This window comes from Pan troglodytes, chromosome 4, assembly GCF_028858775.2.
Source record: "Pan troglodytes isolate AG18354 chromosome 4, NHGRI_mPanTro3-v2.0_pri, whole genome shotgun sequence".
Classification (NCBI taxonomy): Eukaryota; Metazoa; Chordata; class Mammalia; order Primates; family Hominidae; genus Pan; species Pan troglodytes.
This window is the reverse complement of record NC_072402.2, coordinates 115,441,966-115,465,042: the sequence shown is the minus strand read 5'-3', so window position 1 is coordinate 115,465,042 and position 23,077 is coordinate 115,441,966.

The following is a 23,077-nucleotide window of genomic DNA, read 5'->3' as shown; positions in this document are numbered from 1 at the left end:
AATTTTACTTTTTAATAACTAGAAGTTTATAGCTATTGAGTCCTTAATAACATGATTAGGTGAGAACAATAATTTGATTACAAATTTTTAATGTCGTAAACTTCATATTTCGTGTTGCTCTATGGAAGAGCAAGTATTTTTGCCAATTCATTTCATAATTTGATTTCAACTCATGTATATATCTAAAAAGGGTGTTAGTAGACCCAGCAATAATAGCAAAGATTCATGTAGCTGTCATCAGTGGACTGGTATTTCTAAGCACTTGACACTTCTTGACTTTTTTGGGGGGTGGGGAGTCTCACTCTGTCACCCAGGTTGGAGTACACTGGCATGATCTTGGCTCACTGCAACCTCACCTCCTGGTTCAAACGATTGTCCTGCCTCAGCCTCTTGAGTAGCTGGGACTTCAGGCACACATCATCACACTGGCTGATTTTCACCATGTTGGCCAGGATGGTCTCGAACTCCTGACCTGAAGTGATAAACCCGTCTCAGCTTCTCAAAGTGCTGGGATTACAGGCGTGAGCCCTTGTGTCTGGCCCCTATTGACTTTTATCATCTCAATTTTATAAATGGGGAACTGAATCGCAAAGAAGTTCAATAACTAGCTAAAGTTTATAGAGCTAGTAAATGGCAGAATCCAAATTTGAATCTAGGAACTTTGACTCTGGAGTCCATACTCTTAATCACTGCACAAGATTTTCTCCTTAAAAGCCTAGGTAGCAAAGAGTTCTTATAATGTCAGGAATATGTAGTATGTGACATTATGCAGTGTTCTAAGTTGGCCACGTTTAGACAGGTTGTCAGTGCATACAACACACACACACACACAGAGACAAACATAGTATGTCAGGAGACGCATCAGTTTTTTTTTCCCCCATGGCATCGTCATCATATACCCACATACAATTCTGCTGAATTTTAAAATCAAGACAGTATGCCAGGCTACAGAGTATAATAAACATGCCCGCTACTGCTTGCCATTTGGTCACTGGCATCAATCACCTAGAAACTTGTTAGCAATGAAGAATATCAGGTTCAACCCCAAACCACCTGAATCAGAATTTTTATTCAAACAAAATCCTCAGTGTTGGGACACAGTTCTCCATGGGTATCTCATACTTCATGTCTTCTGAAAGAAGGTATTGACAGCTTTTGTTTTCAAGGACGTTTGTATAGCAAATGGCCTCAAAAGAAAGACATGGTATCTCACTGCAAAGCAGAGGACAGATTCATTTGCTGACCAAGGTAATAAAAATAATGTTTCCCATTGGAGGAAAGGCAGAAAAGAGCTGTATGTAACTTGTTTAAAGATTGGACTTTCCTACATTTGAAGTTCCTCAACAGTGATATAAACCTACTGCGTATTCAGCATATACTTGAGGAGTAAGGGGAAGCAATGGTAATGTAAGCATCATTCTGCCTTCTGTGTCGTGAGTAATAGGTTATCTCTGGACCACAAACCTCATGTGTTCTGCCAAAATACATGAAACTGTGGGAGGCTAACTTAGTTTGCAGGTAAGGGAAAATCTCAATCTCCACTCTTGTTGACAACCAGTGATTTGTATTCACATTAAAGTTTGATAAGGCCTCAGGCTATTTCATTTCAAATGAGCAAATAAATAAGCATGAGAGAGACATACTTAAATGCAAACCTATATAGGCACTGTTTTCAAAAAGAGCTCCACATGTTCGGAATTGCTGACATAAGAATGAGGTAGCCATACAGTTGGATAGTCAGTTCTGCCAAAAGAAAAATCAGTTCTTCCAAAATAAAACCGTTTTTTTTGGCGGGGGGGGGGGGAAATCTACTACTTCAACTTGTGCACCACAAGCATAAATTCACAACTCAAAAAAATATATAATTTCTTGGATTTGGGGTACTAGGTACATGGTCTGAAGTCAGAATAGTGCCTTAAGAACCATTCATGTACAATACCCACTCCCCATTCACTGGAAGAAACATGATAGCCATGTACACTAACCTGTGTACAACTTTTCATTAAGGAAAGATTTTGGATTGAAGAAAAGATGCAAAAGAAAAACACATTTATTTTCAAAGCAAATCATTTAATTTTGTGACAAAACACTCTTGCCATGTTGCGGCTTGTCTGAAAGAATTCAGATGTCAAAATGCGATGTGATATTGTACCCCAAGAACAATCATTTGATTAAGATGTTTTTATAAGTCTTATTCTCTTATTCTACCATCATGTTTCTGCTTTATAATTACAAGTCCATTTGGTGTTTCATATCTGGCCTCTTAATTACAACAACTCTCATAAAAAAATAGCTCTTAACTTGTTTCATTTTCTAGTTTATATGCTATAAATAGCACTGATATTGAGTATGACACAGAATTCAATATAAAATATTTGCCTTGAATTAAAAATATTACCTATTTTACGCTTGTATGGTGATTCTCAAATTTGGCTGCATGTTTAAAATACTTGGGAAGTTTTTAAAAAGGCTGATGATGCCCAGACCACACCCAGATCAATTACCTCAGAATTTCATGTGGTCCAAGCATCAGAACATTTTTTACTTTTCTCATTGATTCCAACATGCAGCTCAATGAAAACCACTACAGTTGGATGCAATCTTCAGGAAGCTAGGTTTTTTTGTTTTTTTGTTTTTTTTTTAATGATAAGATCCAAATTTCTATAACAGTGCTTAGCAGTCAATAAATATTTGTGGATATAAACACTGTAATTTAAAGATGTATTTGTTACTTTAGAATCTTTTTGAGCCATTTATTTCCAACATTAGGTGGTCATATTTTGGGGGAATAAACAAATAGAGATAGAAAATACCTGGGACCATTACACTAGTACAAACAAAAGGATTTTATGAAGCTTTGAACTTGGTCAAAATGTGTGTCAATTTGTAGACAAAAATCTGCTATGAAATTAAGTAGAAAAGCATAGGACACACTTCTATTTAAATCAATTCAATGACTTCAAGGAAAGTAAATGCTCCCTATACAACTACGTGAATAAAGTCTGATAACCACTCATTGTAAGTATACGCAACAACTGAAAAGACTTTGTAATGTCCTCTGTCCCTGCCTCATTTTTGTCTCGCATTATTTTGATTTGCTTCTCACTTCTGTTGGTTTGCTGTTTTTTATGTGCTTCTATGGTATTTTAAATTTATTTTGGAATAAATGATGAATGAATAGAACTGACAACTGATATATGAAAAAATTATTTAAATTTGAAGGAAGAATTTAAGAAACAGATTATTAACCTTTGGTTTATAATACATTTAGTACAACCCTTAATGCTACTATTTTTTCCAAATTTCATCTTTCCTAATTTCAAACGAATGTGTTCTTTATCCTGCATCCTTTGGAGTGCTTTTTCTCCCACAGATTCTTAAGCCAGAGCAAAGACATTTTAGAAAGAGGAACCAATCAACATAAGACAGGCTAGGAGACCAGACCTCCCCTTAGGGATGCTATAGACGGGATGTCCACGTGGCTGGAAAGTTGGAATATTCACTTCTGATGTCCCTTTTAAGTAATAGACGTAGTGATTCTCCTGATAACTTTTTATTTCCCTAGGTTATATATGGATATACTTACCAGAAAAAGAAAGAATTGCCTAAAGGTCTGTGTGCCACGTGACTGAAGTAAACCAGGTACATCTATCAGTTGGTAGATGATGCTTCAGCTACCTCAAAAAGTGATTGAGATGTAGGAGCTAAAAAAAATTGGATCTCATGGAGGTAGAGACTAGAATGGTGGTTACCAGAAGCTGGGAAGTGAGGGGCAGGAAGAAGAGAAGTTGGCTAATGGTTACAGAAACATAGCAGGATAGAAGGAACAAGTTCTAGTATCTAATAGTACGGTAGAAAAATTTAACAAAAACTTACTCTATGTCCAAAATAGCTAGAACAGGAGAATTGTGATATCCCCAACACAAAGAAAAGGTAAATGTTTGAAGTGATGGATATTGCAATTACCCTGATTTGATCATTACACATTGCATACATGTATCAAAATATCACAAGTATGCCAAAAATATGTACAACTAGGATTCATCTATAAGCATAAAACTAAACAAAAACTGTGATTGGGAATGAAAAATGCTTATTCAAGAAAAGAGGCTGAAACTTAACACTTAAAATTCATATGTACAGTCTGAAATAATGTATTTTAATGTTCAAGGCCGGCAGTGAGAGTTGTTTAAATAGAAATACAAACCAGGTGCATTTCAATTCTAAGAAATGAGGCCACCTGCCGCTACACTTACCAGTTCCCTTATCTGGGCCAAATAATCCCCACCTGCTGAGCTAATGCTAAATTAGATCTCAAGATAGTTTTGTTGTTGTTGTTCTGAAGAACCCAGACCAGGAGGTCAGGATGCTGTGTAACAACAGTGGCTGTGGCCTCATATTAGCTTTGAGCCTAAGTTCTGTGGCTAAGTTCTTCCCTCAAAAATAAGACCATGTAACTCCTCCTAGCACTTTGTCTTATTCCTGCGGTTCTTCTATACCTAGAATACTATCCATGTGCAAAAGTCTTCCTTCCCAAGCTCAACCCAATTGGCCTCCTGCTTGCCAGTTTCACCTCATAATGTTTACATGTGTATCATTTGTAATATTACAATGTAAGAATTTGTAACAAATTTATGAATTTTAAATCCAAGTATTCAAAAATATTTAAATTGCAACTTCCTTTATCTTTTTCTGTTCTACTCCATTAGAAAATATTAATATCTTAGTAAGTTTTAGGTGAATTCAGTTATTAAATATTTACATTTGATCAATTCAGTTTTTTTCCTCCTTGCTTTTTAGTAGGATGATATTTAGATTCCACAGGCTTATACAATGACTGAATTGGGGAGAATATGGGGAGAGAGGTGAATTGTTCTTTTATACCATTTAAAGGGTTATTGATAGGCTTGAGATAAAGTATGTAAAACACTAGCATCATTTCTAATGCATGATAGATGCTCTATAAAGATAAACATCATTTTCTTAACTCTAGATGTTAATTCTTATTTAGACTGAAATAAAAAAATGTGAAAAAAATTTTCATCTCATATTCCTGATTCCACACATAAATGGGTGGCTTCACCATCACTTTCCACCTTTCTAGATGTACTCGAAATAAATCCTTCCACATTCCTCCTTCCTCCTGCGAGGAGGGACTTCCCTGACAAGGAAGACTGGATGGAGCCTCACTTCCATTAGTGCACAATTTTGGGCTAGACAGCGTGATTGAGTTAGAGGAGACTGCTGGGAGGAGGCTGGTCCCTTGGGTTTCTGTCCCCTAACCTACTGCTTACCTCAGGAATCACCGTCAGGACTTTTATCTGTTCCCAACTCCTGCCTATGGTGAAGTAGGTTTCCCAAGCTGGAAAAGATAAAATCATCTTTCTGAGGAGATAAAATCAATTCCAGGTGGAATATGGTTCAATCTACTTTACTCAGTCCATCTAACTATTAATAATTGATACATTTAGATCCTAGGTTCTAATTGGGCTCCTTGTTCTATTCAGGAATTATGATTTATTTTCACCCTAAATACTGTACATCATTATGAGTTTTTTATTGTTATTATAAATTTCACATGCTCATGATAATCCAAGAAGTGGATTACCTACTAAAAAAATTGAAGGAAAAGCAGAAAGAGAAAAGAATATAATTGAGAAGCACTAAAAGCACTTAGCAGAGAAAACATATTTTTCCTGCTAAACATGCTGAGGGATGCCTCCTGCAAGAAGATGAAGTACATTTTCTAATTCTCTGAAGTGTCAAAGTTCTAAGATAAGTCAGGCTGTTCCTGTCCAAAATTCCTGTAAGGGGAATTTATAGCCTGACTTGTTTACCCTGAGAACAGATATCAGATAAACCCTTAGGAACAGAGACAGAAGAAAGAAAATGATGGTTAGAGAAACAGATGTCAGAGGTTCACAGAAAGGGATGGAGCTGTTAAGGGATGGAGCTGTTTGTGGGTGATAGTCACAAAGTTTCCAGAGGGCCAGGGATGGGTCTGGGGCACACAGCAAAGAGTCACACACTCCAGAGACCAGAAAGGGAATAATGTAGGCAACGCCACTTGGGATTAAAGTAAATAAGTTAGAGAGACTAAATGCTATTCAGGAAAGACAGCAGCAAGAGTACAGGGTATTGGGAAAGAGGGCTCTACTGGCAATCCAGAGACCTGAACTTAGACTCAGCTTTGATTCACAAAATCTACGTGTATGTAAATCTCTCTTCATCTTTAAAATATAAGCAGATAGACTCTATTTTTTAGAGATTTTTAAAAAGAATTTTAATCTTTTTTGTAGAGTCAAGGTCTCCTTCTGTTGCCCAGGCTGGAGTGCATTGGCACAGTCATAACTCACTGCAGCCTTGAACTCCTAGGCTCAAGAGATCCTTCCACCTCAGCCTCCCAGAGAGCTGGGACTACAGACATACACCACCACGCCTGGCTAGCTTTCAGAAAAACTTTTTGGAGACAATATCTTGCTATGTTTCTCAGGCATTTTTTTTCAGGGTTTTCTCCAGCTCTGGCATTCTACAATGCTGTGAATAGTTGGTAGTTTTATGCCTCAGTTTCTTCCTTTGGTACCTGAAAGTACGCCAACGTGGCTTCCAAAGGTCTCTCCTCTTTTGACAACAAAGGGGTGTGAACTCAGATCATCTCTGTGAGTTGGAATGTAGTAAAAATAGGAGAAAGGTCCAATAGATCCCCCAAACCAAAAAAGAAAAAAAAAAGAGGAATGAGATGGAACCTGAATGTATTGTTTTATAAAATAATACACACAACTTTCTTTAAAATGAAATATTTTCTATAGAAAGATAATCTAAACCTCCATCAAGAGGACAGCAAAATAAAGGGGCAGGGCCTGGAGGATGGAGGTGCCATAATCATTAATTATCACAACAGTACTATTGAAAGTTCATATGAGCTCCTGAAGCAACTATGAATAATGGAAAACATTTCAGTGGTCAGAGCCAGCCAGGTTGGTTCTAAAGGTGAATTTTTAACTCCCTCAGAAGTTTCAGCATCTACAAAAACTTTCAGAAGGTCATACTAAAAACATAGCAGAAATCTTTCACTGTAACTCAAGTTTCTCCTTGAATAGCTAAGGGATGCAGCATATTTTCCCTTTTTCTAAGGTGACAAGACTCTTCAATGAAAATATCAAGAGATGCCTATTCAGAAATTTTTCCAGGAATATTTACAGACTTGGCAGTTTGCCCCTAAAAATAAAAAAAAAATAAACAAATAATTTAAAAAGAAAAACCTTCTTCAGAGTTTCTCTGAAACAGGAAAGGAAACTTTTTATTTAATTTGGCATGTCCTTGCTTCCTGCAAATGCATGGTTTATGATTAGAACAAAAAGAGATTCTAAACTGAAAGCTCTCAGTTTTAGTAGGCTGAAACTTTTGCTCTTGACTGTGAGAACCAAGAGAGGACACCTGCACATTATCTCCATGCTATTCATTGTATAGCCTCAAATGAAACTGTTTTGAAATGCAAATTCTTGTTTGGTATCTTTCTCTGGCACATATTATTTAAATTTTCCAAAAAAGTAAAAAGGGGGAGTTATTAAAATTAAAAAGTGTTGCATATCTGCCTCCTTTCTGGGCATAGGATTCCAAGCTTCTATAGCTGAAAATCTTCAATCGTTATTAAGATTCTTGCTTATGCATGAATTGATCAGTAACTGAGTTACAAGGATAGAAAAATATCTTTGGCATGGATGAGCTACTCCACCGGGTTGTAGAGACGCATGTGTCATCCCTACTGATGGTCAGGTAAGACCCACAGGGCTATTTAAACTTTCCTTTGAAAGTACTCCATGCTCAGAAATCCCTTTCCTAAAATTTATATTAAAACAGAGTTATACTTACTTTATTGAGGATAGAATTTCTTATGATTATTATTTCTGAGCCCACTGCCAACTTTGACAAACACGTTCATTTACCAGAGATAATAATGTGTGATTTTCTCTTTTAATGAAAGATAAATAATTTGGCAGTCTTGGCTTCATGAATTTTTCTATTTCAATACACTTCATTGTATAGTGTGGTGTCCTTTATTCTTGAATGAGTTAATGTGCAGAATGAAAGTGCTTTCTTTAGATCAGTTGTGCTATTTTCTGTAAGGCACTGCTATTCATACCACAGGTTTACAAAAGACCATTAAAGGCTGATATTACGATATTACGTTAAGTTCTGCTCATAATGATGTAGTTCTTTGTTTATAACTTACATAATTCGCTGTAGTGTCAAAGCTTCATCAAATTGGAACAAAAGAAATAGGAAGTACATTTCTGGGACTCTAAATAGAATAAATAAGCTTTGACCAACTCTACTTTTTATTGTGTTTCTTTGAATTAATGCAGAAGCTGTTTCCAAGTCTCAATATAAGAAGAGCAGTGAGTTGTTGTTTTATTATCTAAGATGGTATATATATGTGTGTGTGCTTAATATTTTAAAGGTAAAGCCTTTATATAGGAGAATTGCAGGAGTATGACTCCAACCTACTGGATATTTCCTATCACAAACTCCTGATTAAGTTTGAATTCATACTGGATTCTCTATAATATAAAATATTTGCATTTAGTCTCAAGAGATAGAAATTGAACTACAAGGCAGAAATACAGTAAATCATCCAATCCACTTTTCTTCATATTATACTGTCTACAATAACTTGCTTTGATGATAGAAATATTCTATATCTGCCCCATTCAGTATGGTAGTCACCAGCCACATGTGAGAATTAAGCACTTGACATATAGCTAGTGCTACAGAACAAGTGCGTTTTAAATATTAGTTTTTATTTTATTAAATTTAAGTAGCTATCTATGGCTAATGGCTATTGTATCAGACAGCATAGATTTACAATAATAAAAGTGATAGAAGGAGGTCTGCCGATCTGCTCCACTCCAAGGACCACCAGCCACCTCTCCTGTCTCACTCTAGGTACATTGCTCCTGAAGTTGTACATGCACAGTCTATAGCCTTACATGATGATCTGCAGAGGGTTCTATAATTGGATGGAAAGGGGTAGATACCTCACTTTCCTCCTCCATCAGGAAATTAGGACTAAACTCATTAGGCTCACAGCCAACACCCTGGAAATCTTTAAATCTCCTCCATCCCACTCCACTGTGAAGCTCAAGTTACATTTGGAACTCTTCAATGTTACTATATCACTTCCTTCTACCACCTCCTCCTTTAAGTATGTACATTTAAATCACACTTTGACTACAGTTTGGTTACTAAGAGTAGGGTGGGAGGCAAGAGTGCTTTCACAACAATCTGCTCTACATCAAAGGTAGACACATTTTAAAAATGCAAACCATACTCATGTTCAACTTCATAATCTGATCTTGGCTTGTATGCTTAACAGGAATGTCAGAATGCCTATTCTGACATTATAAAAAAAAATCCCAAATACATGATAGAATAATTTCTCCTGAATTCCATTCTCCCCCTGATCTTCCCCATCTCAGTATGTGCTATCACCATTTACCCAGTTGCACAGGCCCAAAACAAAATTAGTTTTTCTGCCCATGATCTCTCCACCTACCGTCTATATCTAATCCATCAGTAAGCCTTGTTGGCTCTGCCTTCAAAATGTATCCAGAATCTGATCCTCCTCCACAAACTACTACCCTATCTTACCAAATCTATTGCGAAAGACTTGTTACTCTCTGCATCTATCATTATATCCTCCTTTGTTCTCTATAATCTTTTAGCCATACTTCACAGTGGGAAGGCACTAATAAATATGCCATGTGAGGCCTTTAAATCTAAACCCTAACTACCTTTCTGAGCTCATCTCAACTCATGTCCTAGCCTGGTGCCTCTTTCACAGTCTTCTTGTTGCTCCTCAAACACGCTAAGCTCATACCCCCCTTAAGACTTTCGCTTACTAATCACAGTCTGGAATGCTCTTCCCTACATCTTCTCATAACTCACTCCCTCACTTTGGTTTCCCCTAATCACTGTCACATCTCATCCTCTATATTCTTACTTTACTTAATCTTCTTCATGGCACATATCGTTACACAAAATTATATTATTTCATTATTTGACTTTGGGTATTTTAAATCTTGTGTTTTCCCAGAAGAATGTTCCCATGAAATCAAAAATCTTGTATATCTACAGGTCTCATTTCAAGAACTAGAAGAGTACCCGGAACAGGTGCTCAAAATACTTATTGAATAGGTTAATAAAATTTGCTTATGCCACTCATCCAAACACATGCACCCAGAGAATCATAGCTACATGCCACAGACTTACAGATACCCCACAGACACACTCAGAAAGATATCTGTACCACAAACAATACATAGTCACGCTTCTTAAAACTTTCAGAGGTTTCTCATAGTTTTAATGATAGAGACAAAAACTTCTAACATGGGTGACAATATTTAGCATGATATGGTTTCCACATACTTCTCCATCATCTCAAACCATACTCTATCCTTCTCAGTCTTTTCACTCTAGCCACACAAACCTTCTTGCTATTCTTTGTACTCAACAGATTTTTTCATACTAAAATAACTTTTATATAGTCACTATTTGGAAGGCTTCTCTCTTTCTTCTTGCATAACTTAATTTCTACTGATCATTAATATATTAGAACAAGTGTTCTTTCCCCATGGGAAGATTGGCTGATCTCTCTAAACAGCTCAAATCTTCCTAGTTATGCATGAGACTCCCATAAATGAATAAATAGATGAATGAATATTGACGAAGTTGCTAATGATACTAGGCCTCTAGATACATCTGAGTATTGAAACTTTATCTTTACTTGCTGCTGTAGTATTTCAAATTAATTAAAACTCTTGTGTAGCTGCACATCAGTCACATTCCCCCAACTGCAAGAGATGCAGTCAGGGAGATGAAATGGACCAGCAGGCTTCACATGCTTTCCATCACCATAATGGTGACAGAGATAAAGTTGACATTGCAGAAGTTACCAGAGCTTTTATTTACCTATGGATATTTACTGTGTTCCCCCAGGACAGCCAGTAACATCATTTACTTCAGATAAGGTATGTCTGACAATGCAGTGAACATTAAAAGGAAAAGTGCCTGGGTAAAAGGAAAACAACACTGTGTCCTGGAAAGGGGAAGAGATGGATGGGCTATACATAAATGTGAGTTTATTAAACATCGGGAATGACAATCACAATAAGACTTGGCATGGAGTATACTGTCATTTTCATTAGTGTATCTTCTAAATATCATTTATGAAAAAGAATTCAAGTGACAAGGTTATTAGAAAAAATAAAAGGCATATACTGTAACATGAGAGCTTAGATTTCCTGGAGTACTAATTAGTCAAACAGATGCATATATTCATTGATTCAAAAAGGAGAGAGTTATGCCTCCATAATTTCAGACACAAACCTTCAGATCACTGAGCAACTTGCAGGTCATTAAGCAAAATTCTCCAGGTACCTATACTGGTTCTTCCATGTCTAAGTGGGAAGCAGAGCTCTTGGGGCATAGGGAACAACAATCACAATATCCAAGGTTGTCATGGGATTAGTCTGCACTCAGACTCTGCTATTCTGCACATGATCATGTGTGTCTAAAAGAGAAAATCCAAATGTCCTCAAAGTAAAAGAGAGCCAATAGCCAGAATGTCTGTCACACAGCAAATAAGGCCAAGTGCTTCATTAGACTGTAATTCAGTTTATGTCTTTTCTGTCATCCTTAATTAACTGTGATTGAATCTACCTACCTCACGCCAATAAAGGATTCATTTCTACTTCTGTCATCAGCTTTACTTGTGAATTTTTCTGTAGAGACAGCCCTACTGTTACCTAGCCAAATGGCCACCTGTCCACTCAGCTGAGACTCTCACTCAAACACGGTTGTGCCCTCACTCAGGAGCACATCAGCGCTTGGTAGCTCATCAGAAAACTGACACTGACATTACCTGAGCACTTTCTAAGTCAGCTACTTTTAAAGGGGCAACTGAAAAGATCTCAAACGGAGCCAAACAATAACACTTTTAAAGCTTCCTAGCATAAAAACAATACATGCTACTTTTCATTTGTCATAAGACATGTAAGAAGATAACATAGATTAAATTTTCTTAATCATCAGAAAGCCTATATTGAATCATAAAATTCCAGTTCCAACCTTTGTTTTGCAGGTTCCAGCTTGGATCTTTCTATATGGTCATTTCAAAGAATGTACTTTTCATTTTCAAAACGATTACAACCAACCCTTGAACAATGAAGGGGTTGGGGTTTCCAGCCCCTGCCATAAAAAATCCTCATGTAACTTTTAACTCCCCCAAAATGTAATTACTATTAGTCTGCTGTGGACTGGAAACCTCACTAATAACAAACAGTTGATGAACACATTTTCTATGTCATATGTATTATATACTGTATTCCTACAATAAAGATAAAGAACATGTTAGAAAATCATAAGGAAGAAAAATAAATGTACAGAACTACACTTTATTCATTGATGCTGTAAGTTTATGTCATCTGTTTACAAGATAAATAATCTGTTTGAAATGGTGGCCACTGCAGCTGCAAACCTCAATCTATGATACATATCAAGTAATTGAACTTTTTATTGTAATGTCACGACTTTTCTCTGCTTCTTGGGAGCACTCCCAGAAACACTAGTGACACTTTATGTGGGTCCCATGGTGTTATTTAAAGTATTACAGTAAACACAATGAAAAATATGCAAGAACTTGGAGAGATCAATTTTACTGAGACACACAATTAACTGGAGAGAAGAACTGCACAAAAGGAGATAATTATTGTCACATGGCATGTAAGCAGATCCTTGCAATACTTGAGATCACCACAATAACAACAGGAGATAGCTATGAAATTATTACAGTAGTATGGTGTGTACTGCAGTAAATTGCACTCAGTCATGATTTAATACCGCATCTTTATATTTCTTTACATTTCTCTCAACTGCAAATAGCACCATATCTGTAGGTGTTTGTATAAGTTTTGATAAATTTTAATTTTTCATAATAGACTTGTGTATTTTTATGATAGTAAATGCTAAAATAAACTAGTATCTACATCTATTTTATGAATTGACAGCACAACTAAGTTTTCCTTTTTTTTTTTTAAATCTCTAGGCTACAGGATTCATCTGTGAGTTTTTTTCAAATTTTTACAAATTTCCAAATAATTTTTGAATATATTTATTGCAAAATATCAAGGTAAAAGTGTACAAACACAGTACAAACTCATGTTATTCAAGGATCAACGGTAATGTCAGTTCTAACACAAAAAGTTGTATTTATGTAATAAATATTATACAGACACCTCTTTAAGTACATGGGTTTAACAGTGAAGGAGATAATCTCTGTTTGCAATTTTATAGTTTAACATTTAACTACAGAGATGTGAATATGTTGTCATATTGCAAAGTAATAAATGCTCTCATAGGAGTGAAAGCAGGGCTTAGGGAGGTAAGTGACAATCACTGGACTTTGCCTTAGACAATCATGAAAACCTTTCTTGAAGTTTCAGCTGAGATCTGAACTAAACCCTTGAGTTTGGCAGCACGGAGAGTAGCTTTGGAGGGAACAGGCAGGAAAAGATCTAGACAGAACAATGTGTTATCTTGTAGTAGGAATATAAAAATTAAACAATGTCCTGATATTCTGGGAATTACCAGGATAAAAACTAGATTAAAGAGACTCAAAACTGTCATTTTCACATGAGAACAGAGATAAACATATACGTGATGTTCTCCCATGGGTATAACCGTCATGTAGGTGAGGTTTGTAGTGAGTTGAGGTCAAGTTTCATTTCTTAGATTATATTTAAACTGCCACCTGAAGCAACAACAACAGAGGTCAACAGAGAATATTAGTCAGGTGTGGTAGTGCACGCCTGTAGTCTTAGCTATTTGAGAGGCTGAGGTGGGAGGATTGCTTGAGCCCAGAAATTTGAGGTTAAAGTGAACTATGATCACACCACTGCACTACAGACTGGATGATGCAGTGAGACCCTGTCTCTTGTTTTTTTTTTTTTTTTTTTTTTTTGAGATGGACTCTTACTCTGTCGCCAGGCTAGAGTGCAGTGGCATGATCTTGGCTCAGTGCAACCTCCCCCTCCCAGATTCAAGCAATTCCCCTGCCTTAGTCTCCTGAGAGTAGCTGGGACTACAGACATGTGCCACCATGCCCAGCTAATTTTTTGTATTTGAATAGAGACAGGTTTTCACCATGTTGGGCAGTATGATCTCCATCTCCTGACCTCGTGATCTGCCTGCCTCAGCCTCCCAAAGGGCTGGGATTACAGGCGTGAGCCACCACACCCGGCCATCTCTGTCTCTTAAAAAAAAATTGGAGCTCAACTCTTCAACAAGGACATAAAAACATAAAATCTTTATAACAGACAGGGAAATAAATTTTTTCCTGCAGACTCAAAAATTTGGCAAGTGAAATAGGGCTTACATTAAAAATAATGGAGGCCAATGAACACAAACGTCAATTTATTATATTCTTTCTTCTTTATCACATGTAAATACTTATTTCTTAAATCAACATCTATTTCCTGCAAGATACTTGGCTAGGCAAAATATTTTTAATGAGCAAAATGACATCAATTTTCCAAAGAAACAGATGAAGAAAACAATATTTTCCATGACACGTCACAACTTCTGCAACAAAAGAGGACACAGGAGATAGATGAGAACAAGGACTCAAGTGGCCCACTTGAGACAGAGAGGAGTTTTGAAGCTACTGAGAAGAGTTTTACACTAACTTTCTTAAATAATGCTTAGGAATTGCCACTGGGTCAGCTGGGGTATGAATTTCAGGCCAGGGAAGGTCACAGGCAAACACATACAGTAGGGGCCCCAACCCCTGGGCCACAGATGGGTATCAGTCTGAGGCCTGTTGAGAACTGGGCTTCACAACACGAGGTGAGTGGCTAGCAAGTGGACAAAGCTTCATCTATATTTACAGCCACTCTCCATCACTGGCATTACCTCCTGAGCTCTAACTCCTGTCAGATCAGCAGCAGCACTGGATTCTAATAAGAGCAAATACAAACCCTATTTGAAGTGCACATGTGAGGGAGCTAGGTTGCGAGCTCCTTATGAGAATCTAGTGCCTGATGATCTGTCACTATCTCCCATCACCCCTGGATGTGACCATCTGATTGCAGGAAAACAAGTTCAGGGCTCCCACTGATTCTACATCACGGTTAATTGCATATTTCACTATATATTACAATGTAATAGAAATAAAGTGCTCAACAAATGTAATGCACTTGAATCTTCCTGAAACAATTTCCCCCCAACCCAGTCTATGGAAAAATTGTCTTCTACAAACCCAGTCACTGGTGCCAAAAAGATTGGGGACCACTGACACAGAGGCATGAGAAGGCAGATTGTCCAGGATGACTCAAGTGTAGTGAAAGAATTTAAACAGAGTAATCCAGAAGGCAAACAGAAGTGCAGGTTCAGGCCCCTAATGGTCCACCGCAGAATACAGTGACAGCTTACTAAGGCAGTGACAATTGGGATGGGAAGGAGAGAATACGTGAGATGTTTAGAAGGTAGAATTAACACAAATTTTTGAAATTGAGCAATGGTGAAAATAAACCCTCACCCGTAATTCAGGACTCGCTCATATTAACTATGAATACATTCATGAAGAAAATTGAATAATGTATTAGAAGTAACTGTGCAGTCAGGACATATGGCTACTGTAAACCAAAAATTACCTCTGACTTAAATGGCCACTAATTATGTGGCACAACTTCTTTTTCAAGAACTGAGAAGGGATGAAAACACACACACACACACACACACACACACACACACGCAAATTACAATGAAAAGAGGTACATGTTGGGGTGGGAGGAACAGTAAAATCCTTTGAACCATTCAAATACCTACATGATTTTATAAACCACCTTCCCGTATACTATTTGGTGAATTATCATTAAAAATCTCAAGCAAATCAGGCAGGAACATCATGAAAAAGTCAAATGATTGCAGGTAAAGAAAACTGTTTTAAATAAATGAAGCTTCACTAAATAAAATCTGCTTAATAATTTTGGCTGAAAGCTGCTAATAATATGTAGCAATAGGAGCAGGGAACTTAACATCTCTGCCAAGCAAAAAGAAACAATTCAGCAAGCAACAGTGAACTGATATGCACTAAATAAACAACCAGGCAGAAACACCGCTGTGAAAGGGCTTTTTATATAGCTAAGCCAAGCTGGATGGCTTAGAGTTGGAGAAAGAAGTGCTAAATATGTAACAGCCCGGGGCCTAGCTGGACCCAAATAATAGTTATTTCTGAGTAGGTCAAGCAAAAGTCAATAAAAAGGAAAGCAGGAATGGCTGTTGGGTTCATAGTAGGATAATAATGCCCTTCTGGGAAAAATCTGAGTTTCAAATAGCCAGAATCGAATACTTAAGTTTCAAATACTTTATCATAGACCACCAGTTCTGGAAATATCAGTAGAATAGCTAGAAAATAGGTAAATTCTGCTAACCAGAATAATCCCTAATACAGATTCCCTAAGCCAGTGTTTTTAATATGGGTAGAAGAATCACCTGCAATGGAATTACAAGGAAGCTTATTAAGTGGAAATTCCTGGATACCAGCTCAGACTTACCATATCAGAATTTCTAAGGAAGAGGCCTGGTAATTTAATTTTTAATTAAATTTTCAAAAGATTCTTCTGTCTTCTAACACCAGAGAACTTTTAGTTTTGCTTATTTTGCATTTTGCTTTGCTTTCAAATGCCATCGTTCACAGATTAGATTCGTCAGAGAGAGAAAGGGAGATAGAAAGGGAGGGAGGGAGATCCGATAGATATATAGCCAATTTCTGGCCAAATTTTTCTTTTGCAGCACGCAAAGGCTAAAGTAACACTCTATAACACTTTATAACACTCTATAAAGCACTAACTAACTAGAAAACAGGTTATTCTGAGATAAAAGAACGTACAGCAAACAATTACTTTATAATCAAGTGTCAGATTGTATGGAGCAGATCATGCCCACTGTATTAGTCTATTCTCACACTGCTACAAAGATACTACCTGAGACTGGGTAATTTATAAAGAAAAGAGGTGTATTTGTCCGTTTTCACGCTGCTGATAAAGACATAACCCAGACCAGGCACTTTACAAAGGAAAGAAGTTTAATGGAGAACTCACAGTTCCACGTGGCTTAGGAAGCTTCACAATCATGGCAGAAGGCAAAGAGGAGCAAGTCACATCTTACGTGGACAGCGGCCAGAAAGAAAAAAAGACCCTGTGCAGGCAAGCTCCTGTTTATAAAGCCATCAGATTTTGTGAGCTTAGGAACAGCATAGGAAAGACCCGCCCCCATGATTTAATTACCTCCCACCGCGTCCCTCCCACAACACGTGGGAATTCAAGATGAGATTTCGGTGGGGACACAGCCAAACCATATCAAGAGGTTTAATTGACTCACAGTTCCGCATGGCTGGGAGGCTTCAGGAAACTTCCAATCATGGCAGAAGGCTAAGGGGAAGCAAGGCACATCTTAAATAGTGGCAGGAGAGAGACAGAGTGAAGAAGGAAGAGCCACTTTTAATACCATCAGTTCTCCTGAGAACTCACTATCAAGAGAACAGCATAGGGGAACCACCCCCAGGATCCAATCACCTCCCATCAGGTTCCTTCGTTGATATATGGAGATTACAATTCAAGATGAAAGCCTAACCATATCACCCACAAAGGTGAATCAGAAGCTGGACTTTGTGATTTCTTCCATTCTTCAGTATTCCTGAATCCCTTCCAGTAAAGTTTCTATACAATAATCTATCAGTAAGTCATTATCATTTAATAAACCTTTTAAAAATTATACAGGAAAACATTTGTTGAAGAATTTGGGATAGTATCACCTATAAAAATTTATTTAAGATGATTATTTTTTCCTTTGTTGGTAGGAGAGAAAGCAAGATAATAAATGCACTTAGTAGAATATCATAGTAAACAAATTGTTTAAAGATATATACTTTACTCTCCCATAAGACTATGCATCTCTTGTACAGACATCCTGGTGAGAAAGTGAAACCCTAAATGGAACACTGAGCTTCAGGCATTTTTATTGGACCTCCAAGGAAAGGTACAGGCAAGTGGGGTCAGGTGTCTGGAATGATTGCAGTTGTCAATTAAACTCTTGATATAGTTTTGCTGTGTCCCCACCGAAATCTCATCTTGAATTCTCACATGTTGTGGGAGGGACCCGGTGGGAGGTAACTGAATCATGGCGGCAGGTCTTTCTTGAGCTGTTCTCATGATAGTAAGTCTCCCAACATCTGATGGTTTTAAAAACAGAATTTATAAACTTGTGAATATATGTGTATGATGCAAACCCTTAAATCATAAATTCATCTAATAATTGTGATATCTATCTCTATAAGGCATGTATTGAGGGTGAAATTGAACCTGAAGATTTGTTAAATGAAACTATGAAATAAGTTTGTAAAGACATATGCATACTTCACCAACCTGCTCAAATTTAGATCGGCAAACCCTTTCCTCCTGATGGGAATGAATGAATGAAATCTGAATTATGGTCTGCTATTTCTTCTACCAAAAGCCATAAGCTTGAGCCAATAGGTGTGTAATAATTTTCAATGCTATTATTAACAGTGTTTATTTAGTTAATGCTCCTGATGAAATAACAATTTTTGATCTAGATTCTTTAGAGAGTGTTATTTAGAAATTAAATTTCAAAATTTAAAAATTATTTTAAAAAAGAGTAAACTATCAGACTCATCTCTTAAACATTAGAGTCACTTCTACATCCCAAACTCTAACCACCCAGCCAAATTTATTACTAATGGGTAGGTACAGAGGGTGGTTAAGAAAAAGATATAGCTTACAGCTTTGCTTTATTCTATTTGAAAATTACTCAGCTTTGTATCCAACTGAACTCACTAAATTTCAGCTGTGCCCAACACAGAATGTGAGGTGGATTCAGTTCTGTCCCACAGCTGACCAGCAACTACAGAAAGATTGAAGCCACTGACCTCAGGGTATGACTATAACCTCGGGGACAATAAGTAAGCAGGTAGTCTCCAGGTTGGGGCCAGACTTAAATGCTCCCATCAGAACTTCCTTGAGGAGCATAAATGTCCTATTAGTATATTTTATTTCTTTGAGATTTGTTATAGTGAAACTTTAGTAGCAAAAACATTCAAAAATATTTATGACTTAGAAAATACTTTGACTCATATTTTCCTCACCAATTTGGTTGTAATTTGGATAAAATATGACAGAGTCCCTTTTTACTTCTAAAGAAAAAAGAATGGAGAATTTTCCACAAAGAGTTACCAGTGATAACCACCTCTGTGAATTAACTATAAAAAAGAAATACCAACATTATGAGTCCTGGGCAGACTACTCATCCTTCTTTTCCATCACTTTATCTCTCTAAGAAAAAAAACACAGTTACAGGTTAACTAGGAAAATCTATAATTTAAAAAAACTTTTTTTTTTTTTGTGGAGCTTTGTATCAAAGAGCAATTGCATTCCACTTATGTACCACAGTAATACTGGTCAACAACTATTTTTTCCACATATCTCCTAAAAAGTTATGTGTAGTCTTCTAAAAATTGTCTAACAAGCAGTATTGAAATAGTTGTTAAAGTATTATAACAAGTAATGCTCCTTTTCTCTCCCAGTTACTCAAAAATCCTGATCCATAGGAAAAATCCACATCCAAATGCAAGGTTTGCTCAAGTTCATTTTCATTATAATGCAGGCACTTTATATCACTTCAGGGCTTTTACCAGGAGAAATATTAGAAATATTAAAATATTTATTTTTGTTCGTCTTCCTTTTTTGGTAGCAGACCTCAGTACATTTGCAGAATGTCTTGTAGACCCAGAACATGCTGGGTGAAAAAAACTTTTGCATATTTCTGCATGGCTAGTAAGAAGCCATTCTTTAAAAGCATATCACCTGTCAGCATTACTTTCCAGAAAATATTTTCAGTTCTGTGCAGCTGCATTTCACTTCCTCCATCCTTGGTATAAGTGTTCAACCAAGTGCATGCTTTGCACCTTCAAATGTATTTTTCCAGTTGCATCCTTGTTTTTATTTTTACATTCCAGGATGTAGCAATGTCAACTTCGGAGGATTTGGCTGATTCAGTAGTTGTAGTGTTTTTAGCTATTCCTATCCACATTTTCACTTAGTCTCTAATGGAATTCTGCAGCATTCCAATTCAGCTCTTAAAAAGATCACCCTAATTTGAAGCAGATGTTAGGTTTACACCTGTGCCACAATGGTAGCTGAAACAGAGATTATATTTTATACATATTTATGGAAACCATTTGGTCATTTGGCTTTATAACTAAGAAGATGTGTAGGATTTTTAAAAGTCGATTATTTTCATACATGGAATATGAAAAGTATTATTCCTCAAGAAATTTAAGACCATCAAATATAGGCTTATATATACATGCTTATTAGCCACGTAAGTTAGCCTATCAATTTAATCATCAAATAAGCATCATCGAGCACTCTTTAGGCACTGTAGGTACAAACTCTTCCATAAATGTTCTTATAGTTTTTCTTTAGTAGTTTTATAACTTTTATAGAAGCAACTTGATTTTTGCTAATAAACACATGAAACTACAGTATATATAAAATTAACAAAAGTGATACTTTATGAGTATGAATTCATTTTATAAATATAAACTTATGAAACTTTATAAAATTAATAACAATGACACAATCACTATTTTTTGGTTTTGTATTATAAAGTCCCAATTCAGTCTCTATTGTATTTACTATAATTCAGTCACTGTCATATATTTTAGTTGCATAATATTTTTTAAATCCAATTCATTCAGTAATTATTTGCAAAGGTTTGTAGTAATTTAACTACTCCTCATGCCAATTCAGTATACCCCTCATGTACACACAGATAGAAAGAAAAGTTTTATTCACATATGCACAGAAATGAGTTAATCTGGTAGAATGTGCTAAAGATTCTGTGGTATTCAATACATTAAAAATATAACACATTTGATCATATACAGTCCTGTGTCACTTAAGTACAGGGATACATTCTGAGGAATGCTTCATTAGGCCATTTCAGTGTTATTTGAACATTATAGAGTGTACTTAGACAAATCTAGATGATACAGCCTACTAGACACCTAGGGTATATGATATTGTCATCTATTGCTCCTTGGGTTATGAACATGTATATTATGTTACTGTACTAAATACTATAGGAAATTGTAACACAATAATAAATATTTGTGTATCTATACATAGAAAAGTAAAAATATTAAAATAGGTTAAAAGTGGTACATCTATAAATCACTTATTATGAATAGAGCTTGCAGGACTAGGAGCTGCTCTGGGTGAGTCAATGAATGAGTAGTGAGTGAATGTGAAGACCTGGGACATTATGTACACTGCTGTGGACTTTAGAAGCACTGCACACTTAGGCTACACTAGATTCATTAAAAAAACTCTTTTTTTAAATAATTTATTAACCTTAGCTCCTTATTACTTTTTTTACTTTATAAACTTATTTTTAACTCTTTGACTCTTTTGGAAGAACACTTAAAGTAAGACAAATACATTGTACAGCTGTATAAAATACTTTTTCTTCATATTCTATAAACATTTTTCTATTTAGCTGTTTTAGTATATGATTTTTGTTTAGTTTCTTACATATCACTTGATGCACATACAACTTTTTTCTTCAGGATCTTGTCCCCATTAAATGCTATCTTCCTTGGTAGCTTCCTTGTTGGTTTTTATTTTTGTTTTCTTTTCTCCGAGCCCAGTGGCTTTGCTTGTTTTATTTTTGTTTTCTTTGCTCCGAGCCCAGTGGCTTGAACATATGTTCAAGCTGCTACTTTTCCTTCAGCATCTCTTTCTTTTTGTTTTTATTTGCAAGTTTCCTGTGCTGAAAAACTGTGGTAAAAATGTACCTAAATGCATTTTCTTTCTCTCCAAGATCTTAGTGTTTCTGACCAGAAACTTTTATTAATATATAATATCTTTGTTCTTGCCAACTTTTCTGATTTATAGTCTATTTTGTCTGATTTTGCATAGCCACCTCTGCTCTCTTTTGGTCATTATTTTTATGACCCAGCAATCACATTACTGGATATATACCCAAAGGATTATAAATAATTCTACTATAAAGACACATGTACATGTATGTTTATTGCAGCACTCTTCACAATAGCAAAGACTTGGAACCAACCCAAATGCCCATCAATGTTAGACTAGTTAAAGAAAATGTGGCACACATACACCATGGAATACTATGCAGTCATTAAAAAGGATGAGTTCATGTCCTTTGCAGGGACATGGAAGAACCATCATTCTCAGCAAACTAACACAAGAACAGAAAACCAAACACCACATGTGCTCACCCATAAGTGGGAATTGAGCAGTGAGAACACATGGACACAGAGAGGGGAACATCACACACTGTGGCCTGTCGGGGGATGGGGAGCTAGGGGAGGGATAGCATTAAGAGAAATACCTAATGTAGATGACTGGTTGATGGGTGCATCAAACCACCATGGCACATGTATACTATGTAACAAAACTGCACGTTCTGCACATGTAACCCAGAAATTAAAATATAATTAATTTTTTTAAGTTTCAATATAGCAAAAAGATATGAAAATTATAAATATTTTCATACCTAATAACAGACTATAAATATATATAAAGCAAAACCTGACAAAGTTGAAGAAATAAAAAGTTATACAGTAATAGTTTGAGTTCTATTATACATAGAAAAACAAGACAGAATATACGTAAAGAAACAGAGGACTTAACACAATAAACCAACTAGATCTAACAGATATGCACAGAACACTTTACTCAGCAACAACTACATGCATATACTTCTCAAGTGCCAATGAGACATTTTCCAGGCTGACCATGTTAGGCCACAAATTAAGTCTTAATAGATATAAAATATAGATGTTGTACAAAGTATCTTCTCTGTACACAATGAGATGAAGTTGGAAGTCAATAACACAAAGAAAATGGGAAAATGAACACATTTGTGGAACTTAAAAAACAAACTCCAAATCAGCCAGTGGATCAAAGAA